This window comes from Macaca fascicularis, chromosome 6 (assembly GCF_037993035.2).
Source record: "Macaca fascicularis isolate 582-1 chromosome 6, T2T-MFA8v1.1".
Classification (NCBI taxonomy): domain Eukaryota; kingdom Metazoa; phylum Chordata; class Mammalia; order Primates; family Cercopithecidae; genus Macaca; species Macaca fascicularis.
In genome coordinates this window covers 117995428-118013592 of record NC_088380.1, presented here as the reverse complement: position 1 = coordinate 118013592, position 18165 = coordinate 117995428, and the positions used below count along the sequence as shown (strand labels likewise).

Genomic DNA, 18165 nt, shown 5'->3' with positions numbered 1-18165 from the left:
ATACAACTGCTTTGAAAGCTGGCCCCAGCTTGCAGCTTCAGCCTTACGTCTTGCCACTGTCCATCTCGCATCTTCCATTCAGAGTATAATGAACTACTTGAGGTTTCATGAGCAAGGCCTGATCTCTCCGGACTTCACACACTGGCTTAGATCTCACTTGGAACAATTGTGCCCCATATAGCACATCTGGCAATATCTGAAGACATTTTTGATTGTCAGGACTGAGAAGGGTTCTACTGACAGCACAGGGCAGCCCCCAGCAACAAAGAACTGCGCAACCCAAAATGTCAGTCGTGATGGGGTTGAGAAACTCTGCCCTGGTACCTTTTCTTCCCTTTGCAGCAGAGACAGTATTCATTCATCATCTTGCTTTTAACAATCAAAGCTCCCAAGTTTTAGTTGGACACACAGTCCCTTCATTAGACTGCAGTCTTCACCCTCCATTGGAGCTGAGTGTAGGCATGTGTGCCATGAAGAGTTCACATAGCAGGCTGAGTCTGCTCTCCTTAATAAGTCCTGCTTGGAAGGGTGACCTCTGGCTTGCATCTAGGAACCTGGATTTTTCTCACCAGTCCCCAATATAAGTGGCTCAGTGTACCTAAACTGTACAAAAAATACAGCTAATGCTGAATATCTTCTTTCCTGTGAAAGTCTGGAATCTGGGGATAAGCTCAGGCAGAGAAGGCCTACATGACCAATTCCAATTAAAACCCTCGTACTGCATCTCTAATGAACTCTCCTGGTAGACAGCATTTTATATTTGTCACAATTTGTTGCAGAAGGAATAAAGCACATCCTGGGTGACTCCATTGGGAAAGCACTCTCAGGAGTTTGCAGCTGGTTTCCCCTGGACTTTGCTCTAGGTGCCTTTTCCTTTTGCTTATTTTCCTTTGTATCCTTTGTAGCAATAAATGTTGGCCATGAGTACAACTCTATGGTAAGTCCTGTGAGTTCCTCTAATGAATCATTGAAACTGGGAAAACTCTGGGGACTCCTGACAAAACATGTGACTAAGTTCTGGTCAGTAAGAAGTGAAACAGAAGTCAACTTCTGGGTCAGATGCTTTAAATAGGAAATTGTTTGCCTCTCCTTCCTCTTTCCTTCTTCCTGTACACTGGATTATGGATATGGTACCCATCAGCCAGCTTTAATCAGATGGAAGAGGGCCACACCCTAGAGCAGAGGTTGGCTAATTTTTTCTGTAAAGAGGCCATACAATCTCTGTTGCAACTACTCATTTATGCCACTAAAGCAGCCATAGAGAGTACATAAATGAATGTGCGTGGCTGTGTTCCAATAAAATTTTACTTACAGACACAGGACACAGGCCAGATTTTTCTTGCAAGCCATAGTTTGGCAATCCTTGCCCTAGAGGACAGAGATAGAAGGCATTGAAAGACAATTCTCTGTGGGTCTTACTTTTCTGCCCAGCTTATGAGCAGGGGTTCTGAATTATTCTGTTTTCTTCTTTTCTTTTCAAGGCCTGTGGTATAGCAAACGGCCTTGGAAGATAGACATAGTGTCCTCTTCCAGAGCACTGGGAGAATGTGTTAACTACTCAGAATAGTAAAAACAACGTCTTCCTCTGGGGCAAAAGTCAGGAAGACTTATACTGATTATGAAAGATTTCATTTTCTAAGTTTAGGGTTCCTCTCTTATAAAGTAAACCACTGCCAGTACAGGTGTCTCCTGCTCCTTTTGGTGTGCCCTGTGAAATTTGAGCCTCAGGTAACTGGAACAAATGCTGATATACTGGCTCCCACTATTGCCTTGACTAATACAGTCTGTTGTTGCTCTGACCCAGGAATCTCATATCTGCTTCCATTCATGAAACTATAATATGTTAAATCATTATCTCACAAGTAGGATAAAATCTCAGACCCTTCATGGTCTTAACAGTAGGAACTAGGGTTCCTAAATGATTTAATGATGTAGAGCTTCCTACATCCTTGCACAACCTTCCCATTTGGAATTTTTACGTAATAAAGAGATAAATTTGTAACTTGTTGAGGCACTGCAGAGCAGCTTAGCCTGTACCTTAATACTTCTCTGCTAATTCTTAATCATCCTTCAGTCTCCAGGTTAGAGGTCATTACCTGCAAGAAGTTTCCTATGATGTAGTCCAGCCGCCCCCCACAACACACACACACTATCCATCCATATTCTGGGATAGCCCCCACTGCAACATTTCCATTGCATTCTATGTATATCCCTATCAAAACAAGTACATTTTCTGAATTGTTGTCTGTCCTCTTTGTTCATCTGTAAGCTCTTGAGAGTGAGAGCATGCCTAAACTGAGAGCATTTAGGTAAAGCAGAGATTTTGTTATAAGGGCAGACTGTCCTAGTCTGTAAGTTTAGGCATGCTCTACAGTCTGTCAACTTTCTTGTGACCAACTGGGCCATCCCTTGTAGTTCAGATTAAGCATATCACTACTCACATGGAGCATTTCTGGTTCTGAATGTTCCCATGGTTCCCATCATGGCTATCTTTCTTGGTATCTGTCTTCGATAGTGAGGTGGCATGAACCCCTTGGTAGGTCCCATAAAGGGTCAACAAGACCAGCCTATTTCTGGCCTCAGGATCTCCTGAGGCTGCTGGTACATTTCCTTTGGATGTCAGTTATTGGCTGTTTATTGGATTTTCATTTGAAGCAGAACAATTAAGAGAGGGATACGAAAACCTTCTGAAACCCAAGATGAATATATATTGAATATATGAATACTTTTTAGTTGGACCTTATCTGCCTTAACCATTCATAACGCAGAAAGAATAAAGATTGTAAGAAAGTAGTATATCAGGGTCTGGGCAAATCCAGGGGTAGAAATGGATCTGATCACAAATAGACAATATCAAGCATAATAATATACAATTGTTGACTGAAAGAAAGTGTTGTGACGTTGAAGAAGCATATAGTGTTTTGGCTGGAGTTTACGAAAACCAGGAATATCATCCTTGGACCCAAAAGGTAGAGATTAATAGGGACTAACAGATTATCTGAATCTGTAGCAAACAGAAATCAAACTTTCTTAACATATAGCATATAAAAAAAATAGTATAAGATGGTGAGGCAAGGTGGTTTGAAATTAAATGATCCCCTAAACAAGACAAATATGCTACACAAACTTACAACCTGTTTAAACTTGTTGGAAGTGTTATCTGTGCTGCTAAAGTTGACATACCCATTCTTGGTGGCACAGAATTCTTGTTCTTGTGGGCTAATTGACATTTACAAGCTTTATGCTTTGGCCAAGTCAGTTGGCTCCCACAGCCTTTACTTTGCTTTTTCTTGGAAAATGGCTGAAATCCAAAAATTTTCTGTGATTTAAAGACTACTGAGTTCACTGGACACTAGTCAATAAGAAATAAGGTGTGGAATTTGCTGGGGTCCCTGGACTAATCTGGCTCTTCTGTCCAAGCTTTCTTAGATATTTACCACATTTTATTTCTTTCTTCAACTGGAATGGACAATAAACTGTCACTGAATAATGTGGTAACACAATATTAGAACCTTCTCATTTCCAAGAAATGTATATGTTTTGTTATGACATGGGTGGGTTCAGTGGAAACATAAGATAGTCTGAAGTCTTTCTATCTTGTTCTGTGTCAAGAGGATTTTTACACAATTGCACTGGAATAATTTTTATAAAATTACACTTGAATAATTTGCTATAATGCTACTTTTTTGTCTGAAAATGTATCCTTTCCTGCTAACTTTTTTGGCTTCATTTCTACTTTTGCAGGAGCAGGTTTAGCTGACAAACTCACTGATCTCTTGGGCCCTTCCTTCACCACCGCTTCTACTGAGCTGACCTTCCTTTTGGGCATGGGAGCAAAGGGTTAATGGGCCAAAGTGGTTAGCCAAGAAACTAAAGAAGATTTACCTGCACAAAATGGAGAAACTAAAACTGAAGAAAGTCCAGCCTCTGATAAAGCCAGAGAGAAAGAAGCTAATTCTGATTAATATCATATACCCCACCTTATCAGTGGTCCCTGTCTCCCTTATACAATCCAGAGTACTATTTTTATCAACTATTTTATAAATGCAAATTTCTTTAGTAGCTCAGGAACTTTTTCTAAGAAAGAGGAAGTCCCACCTCATCTCATTTTTTTTAAGTGTAAATGCTTTTTTAAGAGGTGAAAACATTAGCTGGTTGTTTATTTTTTGGTACAACCAGAAAATAGTGTGGGATATTGAATTATGGGAGGCTTTGACTGTCTTGGGTGTTAGCTTAACATTCCATAGATAGGGAGTTAGTTCTTTTTTTTTTTAATATATATATATTTTTAATTAGTATTATTATACTTTAAGTTCTAGGGTACATGTGCATAACGTGCAGGTTTGTTACATATGTATACTTGTGCCATGTTGCTGTGCTGCACCCTTCAACTCGTCAGCACCCAACAACTCGTCATTTACATCAGGTATAACTCCCACTGCAATCCCTCCCCTCTCCCCACTCCCCATGATAGGCCCCGGTGTGTGATGTCCCCCTTCCCGAGTCCAAGTGATCTCATTGTTCAGTTCCCACCTATGAGTGAGAACATGCGGTGTTTGGTTTTCTGTTCTTGTGATAGTTTGCTAAGAATGATGGTTTCCAGCTGCATCCATGTCCCTACAAAGGACACAAACTCATCCTTTTTAATGGCTGCATAGTATTCCATGGTGTATATGTGCCACATTTTCTTAATCCAGTCTGTCACTGATGGACATTTGGGTTGATTCCAAGTCTTTGCTATTGTGAGTAGTGCCGCAATGAACATACGTGTGCATGTGTCTTTATAGCAGCATGATTTATAATCCTTTGGGTATATCCCCAGTAATGGGATGGCTGGGTCATATGGTACATCTAGTTCTAGATCCTTGAGGAATCGCCATACTGTTTTCCATAATGGTAGAACTAGTTTACAATCCCACCAACAGTGTAAAAGTGTTCCTATTTCTCCACATCCTCTCCAGCACCTGTTGTTTCCTGACTTTTTAATGATTGCCATTCTAACTGGTGTGAGATGGTATCTCATTGTGGTTTTGATTTGCATTTCTCTGATGGCCAGTGATGATGAGCATTGTTTCATGTGTCTGTTGGCTGTATGAAAGTCTTCTTTTGAGAAATGTCTGTTCATATCCTTTGCCCACTTTTTGATGGGGTTGTTTGTTTTTTTCTTGTAAATTTTTTTGAGTTCTTTGTAGGAGTTAGTTCTTATATCCTCTAATACTAAACATGCTGAATGGCAATATGGAGTCATGGTCCTGCATTTAATGTCTTGAGCATTTTAAATTAATTCTGTTTTCTCATTGTTTTTTAGATTTGTTTCCTAAAGAAAACCACTCCCTGATCATGGCTCTCCCTGTCAGAATTGTGTGCACTCTGTTATATCTTCGGTCGCGGTAGTCCCATTTTCCTAATAACTTTGTTAATGTACTGTTTAAGATTGAAAATTTGAGTATTGTAGTATATATGCTATTAAATTGTTAATTGGTGGGATGTATGAAACAGCTTATCAACATTTGAAGATACTGGTACTTGATAGCCTCTTAAGGAAAATTTACCTCCAAATTTTAAGCTAGAAAACCACTGGAATGACTGTAAAAAAATACAATTCATGGCTTTTTAGATTTTTGGTATGTATGCTAAGAATTGTGTACAAATGGAAATGTCTGTATACTGATCATCAACACAACCAATAACATCTCAATTAAAAAGAAAAAAACAAAACACCCAAATATCAGAGCTTCAAGGGAGAAGAGAATGTTGTAATTGACTGTTATCTCAATCATCATAGTTATAGAAGGAAAAGTCATCTCATTCTCACGAAGCCTGGGACCAGGTTATGTTCATAGATCTCGATCATGGACAAATATATTTTTATACTCCTCTTCTAACATTGTGAGAAAATGGCAAGATTATTTATATAATTTTGACTTTTGAAACAATTTAAGAAAAGAAATATCAGCCTTTAAGTAATAGAATCCATTGATAACAAAGTATCTACTAATTCACTTAACATTTTTGAATTTTCAAAAAGAAAATAAAGGAGTTTTTTTGTTTGTACTTTTTATTAACTATCTTATAAAACAATTATTTAGGGCTTGGCAAAAATGCAGTCTCCCTTGATCAGAAACCCAAATTCCCTTTAAAACTATATACACTCACGGCATAAACATTTCTTAAACACCTACTGTATTTATTCTGGGAATTGTTTTAGATATTTGGTTTGGGTGTGGGGTGGGTGTGAAATACAAAGAAAATGAAGACAAAGTTCTTTCAAAAATTATAGAAATATGCTATGATAAGGGTTAAAGTAGAGATATTTTAAAGTGCTATGGAAAAAGGTAACAGAGTATTCATCTGCTGTTGTGGGGGGAGTTGGGGGATTTAGAAAATGTTCCCTAATGAGGTAACTTCTGAACTCATTCTCAAATAATGAGAAATAGTCAATGAGGGGTAACAAGCATGGGAGGATGGGAGCATACCTCTCTGGATATAAAAACCTATGGTACCTTTTGAGAAAAGCAGGTAGTGTGCTGTGGCTGGAATCAAGAGTAAGTAGTAGGAAATGGTAGACAGGATCAGAATGAAGACCCAGGGTAAGACCTTTGGGCCTCAAAGGCCAAGGATTGCAACTTCAAATGTTATAGGGCAAAGTTTAGCAAACTATATCCTGTGAGCCAAATGAGCCCTCAACCTGTTTTCGTAAATAAAGTTTTACTGGAACACAGCCAAGCTCATTTGTTTATGTATTATTAAGGATGCTGTCTTAATCACTTTCTGTTGCTATAGCTGAGTATTACAGACTGGGTAATTTATGAAGAATAGAGGTTTATTGGGACATAGTACTGGAGGCTGGTAAATCCACAGTCAAGGGGCCACTTCTGATGAGAGCCTTCTTGCTATGTCATAACATGGTGAGAGGGCAAGAGCATGCCAGCCCAAGTCTCTCTTCCTCTTCTTATATAGCCACCAGTCCCAACATGCAGGTTCCACCCTGTGACTTTATTTAATCATAACTACCCCACAAAGGCCCTACCTCCTAATACTGTCAGCATGAATTTGGGGATTGTTTCCAACACATGAAATTTGGGGGATACACTCACATTGTAGCAGATGCTTTAGCACTATAGCAGCTGTGTGGAGGATCTGTGACAGAGACTGTATGGCACAAAAAAAACTAAAGGGTTTATTCACCAGTTGTTCACAGGAAAACAACAACAACAACAACAACAAAAAAAACGTTTACCAACTGCTGTTTTAGGACACATCACTTGGATGAACGAAGCAAGCTGAGTGGAAAGTGGATGTCCTTTGTATGGTCTATATGGCCAGAGAAATTTAGATCCATCCAGAGAAATTTGATCTAGAGTCTTTCAGAACACTATCCTATTGTCTCTCTCTCTTTAATTCCTTTCTCTCCATTGCATGCATGCAGTCCTGAGGCTTTTCTGCTCTGATGTCTCACATGTCTGTCTTTTCCTCTCTGTCCCTGCCTCTACTATCTCCTGGACTCACTTGCCTTTGCCCGTATTGTTGAGACTATGGTTCCTGGCTGGTCTCTCACTCCCTGCAATTAGGTCCTTCCTGGGCACAGATGCCAGTTTTACCTTCCTATGCTGCTCTATGCAGCAGAAATATTATGTGATGCTTTTTTTGTGTTTCTTATGAAATCCATTCTAGATAATCTTGTAGGGTTTTCAAGGCTTCTCAAATCTGTAAAGCCTTGATCTCCCCAATTTTATTCCTAACTATACTGTGGGAAATAAAACCATATAAAACTGAATCTGGACTGGTGTCTTCACTAAGTACGTTATTTCTACATATCTGAATGAATTCAGATAATTTATTTTGTCTATAAAACCCTCATTATCCACCCACAATTCAATTTCTACCTATCTTACAAAGCCTAGCACAAATCAATTTCTATTCGGAAGCATTAAAATTCTTATAGACACCATTGCTCTCTTTTTAGGTTCTACTTCCACAAAACTTGTTGTCTGCCATCCACAGTTTAGGCCTTCATGACACACCACCTTGCCTTAGTAGCTGTTCCTTTGTATGAATTATTTTATCATCTTTTGTCAGGTCTAAATTTCTTGAGATCAGAGGTCTGCTTCTGCCTTTGTAAAGCAGTTGGCTTAACACAATTATATTGCGCGTACTCAATACATACTTGTTGACTGGTGGGTTTACACACTGTAGAAGTAAAAAAAAATAGTGAGAACCATGATGTAATGGGAAGAATGATATAAAAATGAGTAAGTGTGGTGGCTGAAGTCTCCTGAAGGATTTTAATGCTTCTACCACAAGAAGTTCGCAGAATGGCAGACCTGTAGTAGGAGTTCCAAAGGCAAGAGCTCCATGGCCATTCCCTTCACTGAATTCTGAAATCCAGTATAAAGTCATATTCAAAGACTTTAAATTCCCTGTCCAGAAAGAAAATTCAAGTTCATATGGCTTGAGAAGTCACCTCAAAGGACAGGCCCCAGGCTTTAACAGATGTCTTCAGTGACCCAAGCACAGGATAGGACATTCGCAGGAGTTCTTGGATCCCAGCATAAGGCCATGTGAGGTGAGTCACATGGGGCCTGAGAAAAACCAGATGCTTGGGAAAGAAGTAACAGGACACACTGAAAACACTGTACGGTCTAGACTGAATGCTTCAGTGGTCTCAAGATAAACAAAGTAGGCCAAGGGTGAAATGTGTGCGCTCAGTCAGCTTTCCCCATGAGAGTTCCAGCTCCTATCTTCAGGAAACAGCTAAGACGCATTTATGCTACCACAGACAAACTTGGCATGCACTTTACTCACTTTCTTGCAGCCTGATTGGTATACTTAATTTTATAGGATGACACATTCACATCATAAGGATTTTCTCAGATTCCAGGGTTTGATCTTAGGACATATGGAAAGGAACTCTCCACATACATTTCCTTCCTGCAGAAAGTGCTAACTGAGGTGCCTTCTACTGCTGAGGAAGGGTGGGTGTTATGGAGCTCTGCCCTAGCTATTTGCTTTCCTCAGATGTTACCTGGGGTGGCTCAGTGTTGATTTTCAGCATGTTTACCAGGAATAGATTTGCAAAGGCTGAGGAAGAACTAGCTGGCTCCAGGAGAAGCATGAGCTCAGAGCTTCGGGTGCTACATGCAGATGGTGTCAGAGAATGTAATCATTCATGCAGACGTGACAAATCATCAGTACAAATATCTCATTTGACAGACTCTGAAAACAATGCTCCAAAACTAATGCTTGCAAAATCATCTGTCAATACTGCTCCCTTCCCATCAAATTGTATGAATCCACCAAGACTCGGGTACTGTCAGAACAAGGGCTTTGTTCAGCTGGGCTCATCAATATTGTTCCCTTCCTATCAAATCATATGGATTCACCCAGGCTCCAGTACTGTTTAGAAAAGGTTCTGTACCTGTTCTGCTGGGTTCATCAACCTATGCATCAGATGTTGCCAGAACATTGTCTTAGACTTCCCAGGGAGCTTCCTGACTTGGCTTTGTTTCCAATCATCCTGTTTGTGACACTCACTTTGATGCTTTGGATCCTGTTCCACTCAGCCCCACTAGCTAATCAACTTCTTATTATTTTTTAGAGCCTACTTAGATGGACTTTTAATTAACATTCTTCCTCCTGACTGTCCCATGCAAGCCTCTGTTGGCATCTTTCCAGGATGCCTACCTCCAACCACATACACACCACACATACATCTGCAGACTCTTCTCCAGGGCAGTTCTGATTGGAGATGAACTAACTTCACAGTCTCATCCTTATTATGACTTTGCCTGGGAAAGCTTTAGTAAGCAGTTCTTAAGAAACAGGTGTGTAATCAAGTTATATCAGACAGGCAGAGTCATTATTTAAAAGGTCCAAACTCTCCATCAATAATTAGACTATTGCAATGTTTAATCATTATTATTATTATTACTATTATTGTTGTTGTTGTTGTTGTTCTTGTTTGTTTTTTGAGACGGAGTCTTGCTCTGTCGCCCAGGCTGGAGTGCAGTGGCACGATCTCAGCTCGCTGCAAGCTCCGCCTCCCAGGTTCACACCATCCTCCCGCCTCAGCCTCCCGAGCAGCTGGGACTACAGGCGCCTGTCACCATGCCCGGCTAATTTTTTTGTATTTTTAGTAGAGACAGGGTTTCACCATGTTCGCCAGGATGGTCTCGATCTCCTGACCTTGTAATCCTCCCACCTCGGCCTCCCAAAGTACTGGGATTACAGGCATGAGCCACTGCACCTGGCCTGTTTAATCTAATTATTGACTGGTAAATCAATATTGAAATCACCAAAACCTTGAGGATTACAGGAAGCAGAGGTGTCAGAGAAGGCACCTACAATTGACTTCAGTAGGCAAATAAACTTTTGACTCTTTGAGAGAAATCCATCTTTGAGATCCAAAGCTTACAAGTGAAATTCAAAATTCAGCTTGTCATCTATTAACAGTGATGGCATATAGAAGTAATAAACATAAATGAAGAAATATAATTAGGCTTATGTGTACAAAGTTTTTTGAGGGAAATTAGGAGAAAGTGTGGCCACATGAAGACAATGTAGGTAAATGTTGTGAGTGCTAAAGCATGCCTTTTAGACTGTCAGGTTTTCAGGCAGCTTTCTTCAGATACCTGAGTTTGTACTCCCAAAATAAGTTCAACTTTTCATGCCTCTGAGCCTAATATGGGAAGTTAAGGACTGTAAATAAGCAGTAATGTTTTTTCTTTGTTTTGCTTTGTGTTAATATTTGTTTGTTTTGCCCAATATTGCCTCTGTGATGGTTCAATCTGTTCAGTAGTAAAGAAAGCATCTTATAGTTTCCTCATGGTTCTACTGTGCCTTCTGCTCAGAAAAAACTTCCCCTCTAACCTGTTTTGTTTTGTTTTTGTTTTTTCAAGTCTAATGACCCTGTGAAGTACAGATCAAGTCCTACCTCCTCTTCTTGAAGCCATCTATGACCATACCAGCCAACCACATTTTGTTTTGTCTTTGAATTCTTATATTGCTCATTGTCCATCCCACTCTTCTAGCATTCCTTGATTATATAAAGCAAATGCCTAGGCTCATGAAAATTTACCTGAGGACAGAGATTAGCAGAAATCTTCATCTAGTATTGTTCTCTATCAGAATGTAATTCCTTAGTTATTTACACTTAATATTCTAATAATATAATAGTTCTAGAATTAAAAATTATTTCATTTTAAGAGGATACTGGGATGATGGAGAGGGGGAAGCACAAGGATTCTATCTTCCCTTGTAGACAACAATTAAACTGGCAGAATCTGTCTGATGTAACTATTTTGGAACTCTGGAGTCTATTGAAGGCTTGAAATTTCCAGGGGAGGGCTTGGATGAAAAAATTGCAGTCAATTTCAGCTTTTAGCACATTGGCAGCTGTCCATCCCCCACCTCTTAGTCTCATGGCAAGAAGCTGTTTTGTGTTCCTGGAGCAGCATGTAAAGAGTTAGCAGGAGCCAGGGTGGGCATAAAAGGACCCTGTCCTTCAAATATCAGGATATTTCATCACGTATTGCTGCTTCTGATCACAGAGTGGTGAACAAAGAGATGGAATTTAAAAGGCTGATGCCCTTCCCCCTCTTTATTTTTCTCTTTTTTTCCTTTTGGGAGCCAGACATTAAAGAATAGGACATCCAAAAATAACTGCATATATGGGAAAAATTAGAAAGTGACTTCACATGCCCAGGGAAAAGCTCAGAAAAGACATGAGAAGGCCTTAAAATTACATTTCAGGCTGATCCTCAGCCCAGAGACAGCCCATAATTTTTAAAAAGCAGTAACAATAACACAAACCTGGGAAAGAGAAAAACTGATTCTCAGAATTACCAGCATATTAGATTCAAATGTCCAGCTTTTAACAACAATAACAAAAATACAAAACATACAAAGAAACAGGAAACTATTGACCATTCGAAGAGAAAAAATAATAAGCAACAGAAGGTGTTCCTGAAAGAGATCTACTAGATAAAGACCTCAAAACAATTGTCTTGAAGATGAGCAAGGCACCAAAGGGAGATGTGGAGAAAGTCAAGAAATGAAATATAAACAAAAGGGAAATAATTGATAAACATATACAAAACCTAGAAAGAAGCCAAAAAGAAATTTTGAAGCTGAAAAGTACACTAAAATGCAAAATTTGCTAGAGGGATTCAAAGGCAGATTTGATCAGACAGAAAAAAGAAGCAATAAATTTGAAGTGGACAATGGAAATTATCAAGCCTGAGGAACAGAAAGAAAAAAGATTGAAGAAAAGTGAAGAATCCTCAGGGATCTGTGGGACACCATCAAACAGACTAACACACACATTGTGTGAATTCCAGAGGGAGAAAAGAGAGAGAGAAGGGGGCAGAAATAATATTCGAGAAAGCAATGGCTAATAACTTCCTGAATTTGTTGACATTAATATAAACATCCTAGAAGCTCAATGATGAACTCAAAGAAACTCACACCAAGACACATTATAAACAAACTTGCAAAGGACAATGAGAGAATTTTGAAAATGACAGAGAAAGGTGGCTAATCACATACAGGGGATCGTCAATAAGATTTTCAGAAAATTTCTCATCAGAAACTCTGGAAGCCAGAAGATAGTGCGTCATATAGTCAAAGTGCTAAAAGAAAAAAACTAACCTGTCTACCAAGAATCCTATTCCCAGCAAAATTGTTGTCCAAAAGTGAGGGAAAAATTAAGACATTCCTAGATAAACTAAAGCTGAGAGAATTTTTTACCACTAGACCTTCTCTGTAAAAAAATAAAAAGATCAAGGGAGTCCTGCAGGAAAAAATAAAAGGACAATGGATGGTAACGCAAAGTCATGTCAAGAAATAAATATCTCAGTAAAAGTAAATATGTGAGCAATTAGAAAAACTAGTATTGTAACAACAGTTTGTAGCTCCACTTTTTTGTTTACACCATGATTTAAGAGACTAATCCATTAAAATCAGTTTAAAAATAAGTATTATGGTAACTTCAGTTTGTAATTCCACATTTTATTTTCTACACAATTTCAGAGACTAATACATTTTAAAAAATTATTAGTTTATGTTTTTGGGCACACAGTGTATAAAGATGTAATTTTGTGATGTCAGCAATTTAAAGAGGTGAGGACAGAGTTGTAAACAAGCAGAGTTTTTGTATGTAACTGAAGTTAAAATGGTATAAATTCAAATTAAAGCGTATTCACTTTAAGATGTTAAATGTAATCTCCATGGTATGGGAATGTAGACATGAGAAAAATTTAAACATTTCGCCATAATATAATAATAAATAGTGAAATATAGAATAATAAAAATAATGAAATATAAAATTAAAAATAGTGAAATAATAGAAGTCTTTATCCCAGCACTTTGGGAGGCCGAGACAGGCGGATCACGAGTTCAGGAGATCGAGACCATCCTGGCTAACATGGTGAAACCCCATCTCTACTAAAAAAAAATAGAAAAAACTAGCCGGGCGAGGTGGCGGGTGCCTGTAGTCCCAGCTACTCAGGAGGCTGAGGCAGGAGAATGGCGTAAACCTGGGAGGCGGAGCTTGCAGTGAGCTGAGATCCGGCCACTGCACTCCAGTCTGGGCGACAGAGCGAGACTCTGTCTCAAAAAAAAAAAAAAAGAAGAAGTAAGTCTTTTCTTATCAGTAATCACTCTAAATGTAAATGTATTAAACTTTCTAATAAAAAGACAAAAGTATGGATGAAAACATGTGATCCAACTATGTGCTGTCTATAAGAGACTCGCTTTAGATCCAAAGATACAAATAGATTGAACATGAAAGGATAGAAAATTATATTCTATGCAAATAGTAACCAAAAGAGAGCAGAAGTGGCTATACTAATAACAGACAAAATACACTTTCAACCAAAAAAGATTACAAAACACAAAGAAGGAAATTATATATTCATAAAAATATTAATGCAGCAAGAAAATATAACAATAAATATTTATGCACCTAATAACTATCAAAGTATAGGAAGCAAAAATTGACATAATTGAAGGCAGAAACAGACTGTTCTACAATAACTGAAGACTTTATTACCCCACTCTAAATAATGACTAGAACAACCAGATAGAAGACGAGTAAGCAAATAGCAGACTTAACACAACAACAGATATATACAGAATATTCTACCCAACAAAAACAGCACACATGTTTCTCCAATACACATGGGACATTTTAGAGGATAGACTGTATGTTTTACCACAAATTAAGTTTCATTAGGCTTAAAAAGGCAAGTATCATACAAAGCGTCTTCTCCAACCACAATAGGTTAAAGTCAGAAATTAATAACACCAGTAAAATTTTTTTTTAAAGTTACAAGTTTGTGGAAATTAAATGATAGTGTTGAACAGCTAATGGATCAAAGAAGAAAACAAATGGGAAATTGTAAAATTCTTAGAGAAACTAAAAATAAAAACACAACATACCAAAACTTACAGAACACAGTGCACAGTGAAGGTCACGCTAAAGGGGAAACTTATAGCTATAAATGTTTACATTAAAAAACAAGAAAGAGGCCGGGCGCGGTGGCTCAAGCCTGTAATCCCAGCACTTTGGGAGGCCGAGACGGGCGGATCACGAGGTCAGGAGATCGAGACCATCCTGGCTAACACAGTGAAACCCCGTCTCTACTAAAAATACAAAAAATGAGCCGGGCGAGGTGGCGGACGCCTGTAGTCCCAGCTACTCGGGAGACTGAGGCAGGAGAATGGCGTGAACCCGGGAAGGCGGAGCTTGCAGTGAGCTGAGATCCGGCCACTGCACTCCAGCCTGGGTGACAGAGAGAGACTCCATCTCAAAAAAAAAAAAAAAACAAGAAAGATCTTAAATCAATAACCTAACCTTACAACAAGTAATAAACTAAAGAAGAATAAACTAAACCCAAAACTAGCAGAAGGAAGAAAATAACTAAAAATTAAATCAGAGATAAACAAAATAGAGAATAGAAAAACAACTGAAAAAAATCAATGAAACCAAAAGTTGATTATTTGAAAAGATCAATGAAATTGAAAAACTTTAAGTTACATTGACTAAGAGAGAAAGAGATGACTCAGTTTACTAAAAGCAGAAATAACATTGGGAACATTATTCCTGATTCTACAAAAGTAAAAAAGCTTAAAAGAAAGTACTATAAACAACTTTACACAAACAAATTAGATAACCTAGATGAAAGGAACAAATTTCTAGAAACATAAAACCTACTCAGACCAAGTCATGAAGAAATAGAAAATCTAAATAGACCTATATCAAGTAAGGAGATTGAGTCAGTAACCAAAAATCTCCTGACAAACAAAATCACCGGATATGACGGCTTCATGGGTGAATTCTACCAAACATTTAAATAACTGATACCACTACTACTCTAATTTTTCCAAAAATTGAAGAAGAGAGAACACTTCCTAATTTGTTCTATGAATTCAGCATTACCCTGATAATGAAGACAAAGACACTGAGAGAAAAGAAAACTAAAGATCAATATTTCTTATGAACAAAAGGGATAAAATTCTCCAATGCAAAAATTCTGAACATAATACTAGCAAACCACAATTAGCAGTATATTTAAAGAATTATACACCATGACCAAGTGGGGTTTATTTCTAAAATGCAGGGATGGTTCAACATAGAAAAAAAACTGATCAATATAACACATCATATTAACAGAATAAAATAAAAAAAAATGCATGATCCTCTCAACTGGTGCAGAAAAAAGCGGTTGAGGAAATTCAACATATTTTCATGGTATAAATATGCAACAAACTGAAAATAGAATAAAACTACCTCAACATAATAAAATTCAGTTAAGAAAAACCCACAGCAAACATCAAACTCAATGGTGAAAGACTGAAAGCTTTTCCTCTAAGATCAGAAACAAAATAAGGATGTTCAGTTTCACCATTTCTGTTTGATATAGTACTGGAAAACCTAGTCAAAGCAATTAGGCCAGAGAAAAACAATTATCCAAATTGGAAGGGAAGAAGTAAAATTTATCTCTGTTCACAGCTGATATCATGTTACTATATGTAGATAATGCTAAGGATTCCACAAACAATTGTTAGAGATAATATATGAGTTCAGCAAAGGAGCAGGATACAAATCAACACACAAAAACTAATTGCATTTTTATACACTAACAATGAACAAAGTGAAAAACTATGAAAACAGTCCCATTTACAACAAGACTACAAGGAGTAAAATACTTACAAATTAACCAAAGAGCTGAAAGAGTTAAACAATAAATTTACAAAATACTGCTAAAAGAAATTAAAGAAGAGGTAAATAAATGGAAACATACTCCATGTCCACTGATTGGAAGACTTAATATTGTTGAGATTTTTATATCACACAAAGTGGTCTTCAATGCAATCCCTATTAAATCCCAATAACACTTTTTACAGAAATAGAATAATCCATCTTAAAATTCATATGGAGTATCAAGGGACCTTGAATAGCTATAACAATCTCTAAAAAGAACAAAGCTGGATGACTCACCCTTCCTAATTTTAAAACTTACTGCAAAGATAGAGTAATGAAAACAGTGTGGGACTGGCATAAAGTAAAACATATAGACCAATAACGTAGAAGAGAAGGCCCAGAAAAACACCCTCACATATATGGTCAAATGATTTTTGACAGGGTGCCAAGGTCATTCAATGCAGAAAGGACAGTCTTTCAACAAATGGTGCTGGGAAAACGATATCCACATGCAAGAGAAAAGCTGGACCCTTACCTGACACTAGCTACAAATTTAACTCAAAGTAGAAAGGTGGTTACCAGAGGCTGAGAAGGAGGGGAGAAAATAGAAAAAGGGGAGATATTTATCAAAGGGCACAAAGTTTCAGTTAGACTGGAGGAATAAGTTTTAACGATTCATAATTGTACTGCGTAATGTTAATAATGTGTTATATATTCCAAAGTTGCCACAATAATAGACTGTTAATGTCCTCACCACAATGATAAGTTGATAAGGTGATAAATATGTCAGTTAGCTCCACTGAATCCTTCTATAATGTATACATAAATCAAAACATTACATTGTACCTAATTAATATACACAATTATTTGTCACTTAAAAATAAATTAATTTTTAAAAGAAAGTTAAAAAGAAACCTCAAAATAGATCAAAGACCTAAATGTAAGACCTAAATAACACACTTAGAAGAAAACGTAGGGGGACAATGTCATGGCATTGGATTTGGCAATGATTTCTTAGATATTTTAGGTTGGTGCAAAAGTAATTGTGGTTTTTGGCCATTAAAAGTATGACAAAAACCTCAATTACTTTTTCACCAACCTAATAATATCAGAGGCACAAACACAAAAGACAAAATTAGACTTCATAAAAATTCTTTAAAAATGTGCATCAAAAGTTATCAGTAGAGTAAAAAGGTAACACACAGAATGGAGACAAAAATCTGCAAATCATACATCCGATATGGGGTTAGCAAATATATTGAGAACTCCTACAGCTCCAACAACAAAAACAACCCCATTCAAAAATGAGCAAAGACTAGAGTAGACATTTCTCCAAAGAGGATATACAAACAACTAATGGGCACATGAAAAGATGCTTGACATCACTAATCATTAAGGAAATGCAATTCAAAACTACCATGAGATACCACCACATACCCTTTAGGGTGGCTACTACCAAAAACAAAAACAAACTTCAGAAAATAAGAAGAGTTGGCAAAGATGTACGGAAATTGGAAGCTTTGTGCCCTGTTGATGGGAATGTAAAACATTACAGCCATGATAGAAAACAGTATAGTGGTTCTTCGAAAATTAAAAATAGAATTACCATCTGACCCAGCAAATCTACTTCTGGGTATATGCTCAAAAGAACTGAAAGCAGCTGCAGCAATTAAAAAGAATAAGTTCATGTCCTTTGCAGGGACATGGATGAAGCTGGAAACCATCATTTTCAGCAAACTAACACAGGAACAGAAAACCAAACACTGCATGTTCTCACTCATAAGTGGGAGTCGAACAATGAGAACACATGGACACAGGGAGGGGAACATCACACACTGGGGCCTGGGGAGAGAGAGCATTAGGACAAATACCTAACACGTGCAGGGCTTACAACCTAGACGATGGGTTGATAGGTACAGCAAGCCACCATGGCATATGTAAAACTATGTAACAAACCTACA

At 37.8% G+C, this 18165-nt stretch overlaps 1 long non-coding RNA gene across 1 annotated transcript in view; it reads left to right on the top strand.

Moving 5' to 3' along the window:
- LOC123574012 (uncharacterized) overlaps positions 1–7764 on the top strand; it is a 133091-nt gene extending 125327 nt beyond the window's left edge. The window contains exon 4 of the long non-coding RNA XR_010587554.2: positions 3745–7764. This is a non-coding gene — a long non-coding RNA (uncharacterized lncRNA). The remainder of the gene's footprint in view (positions 1–3744) is intronic.
- The last annotated feature ends 10401 nt before the right edge of the window (positions 7765–18165 follow it).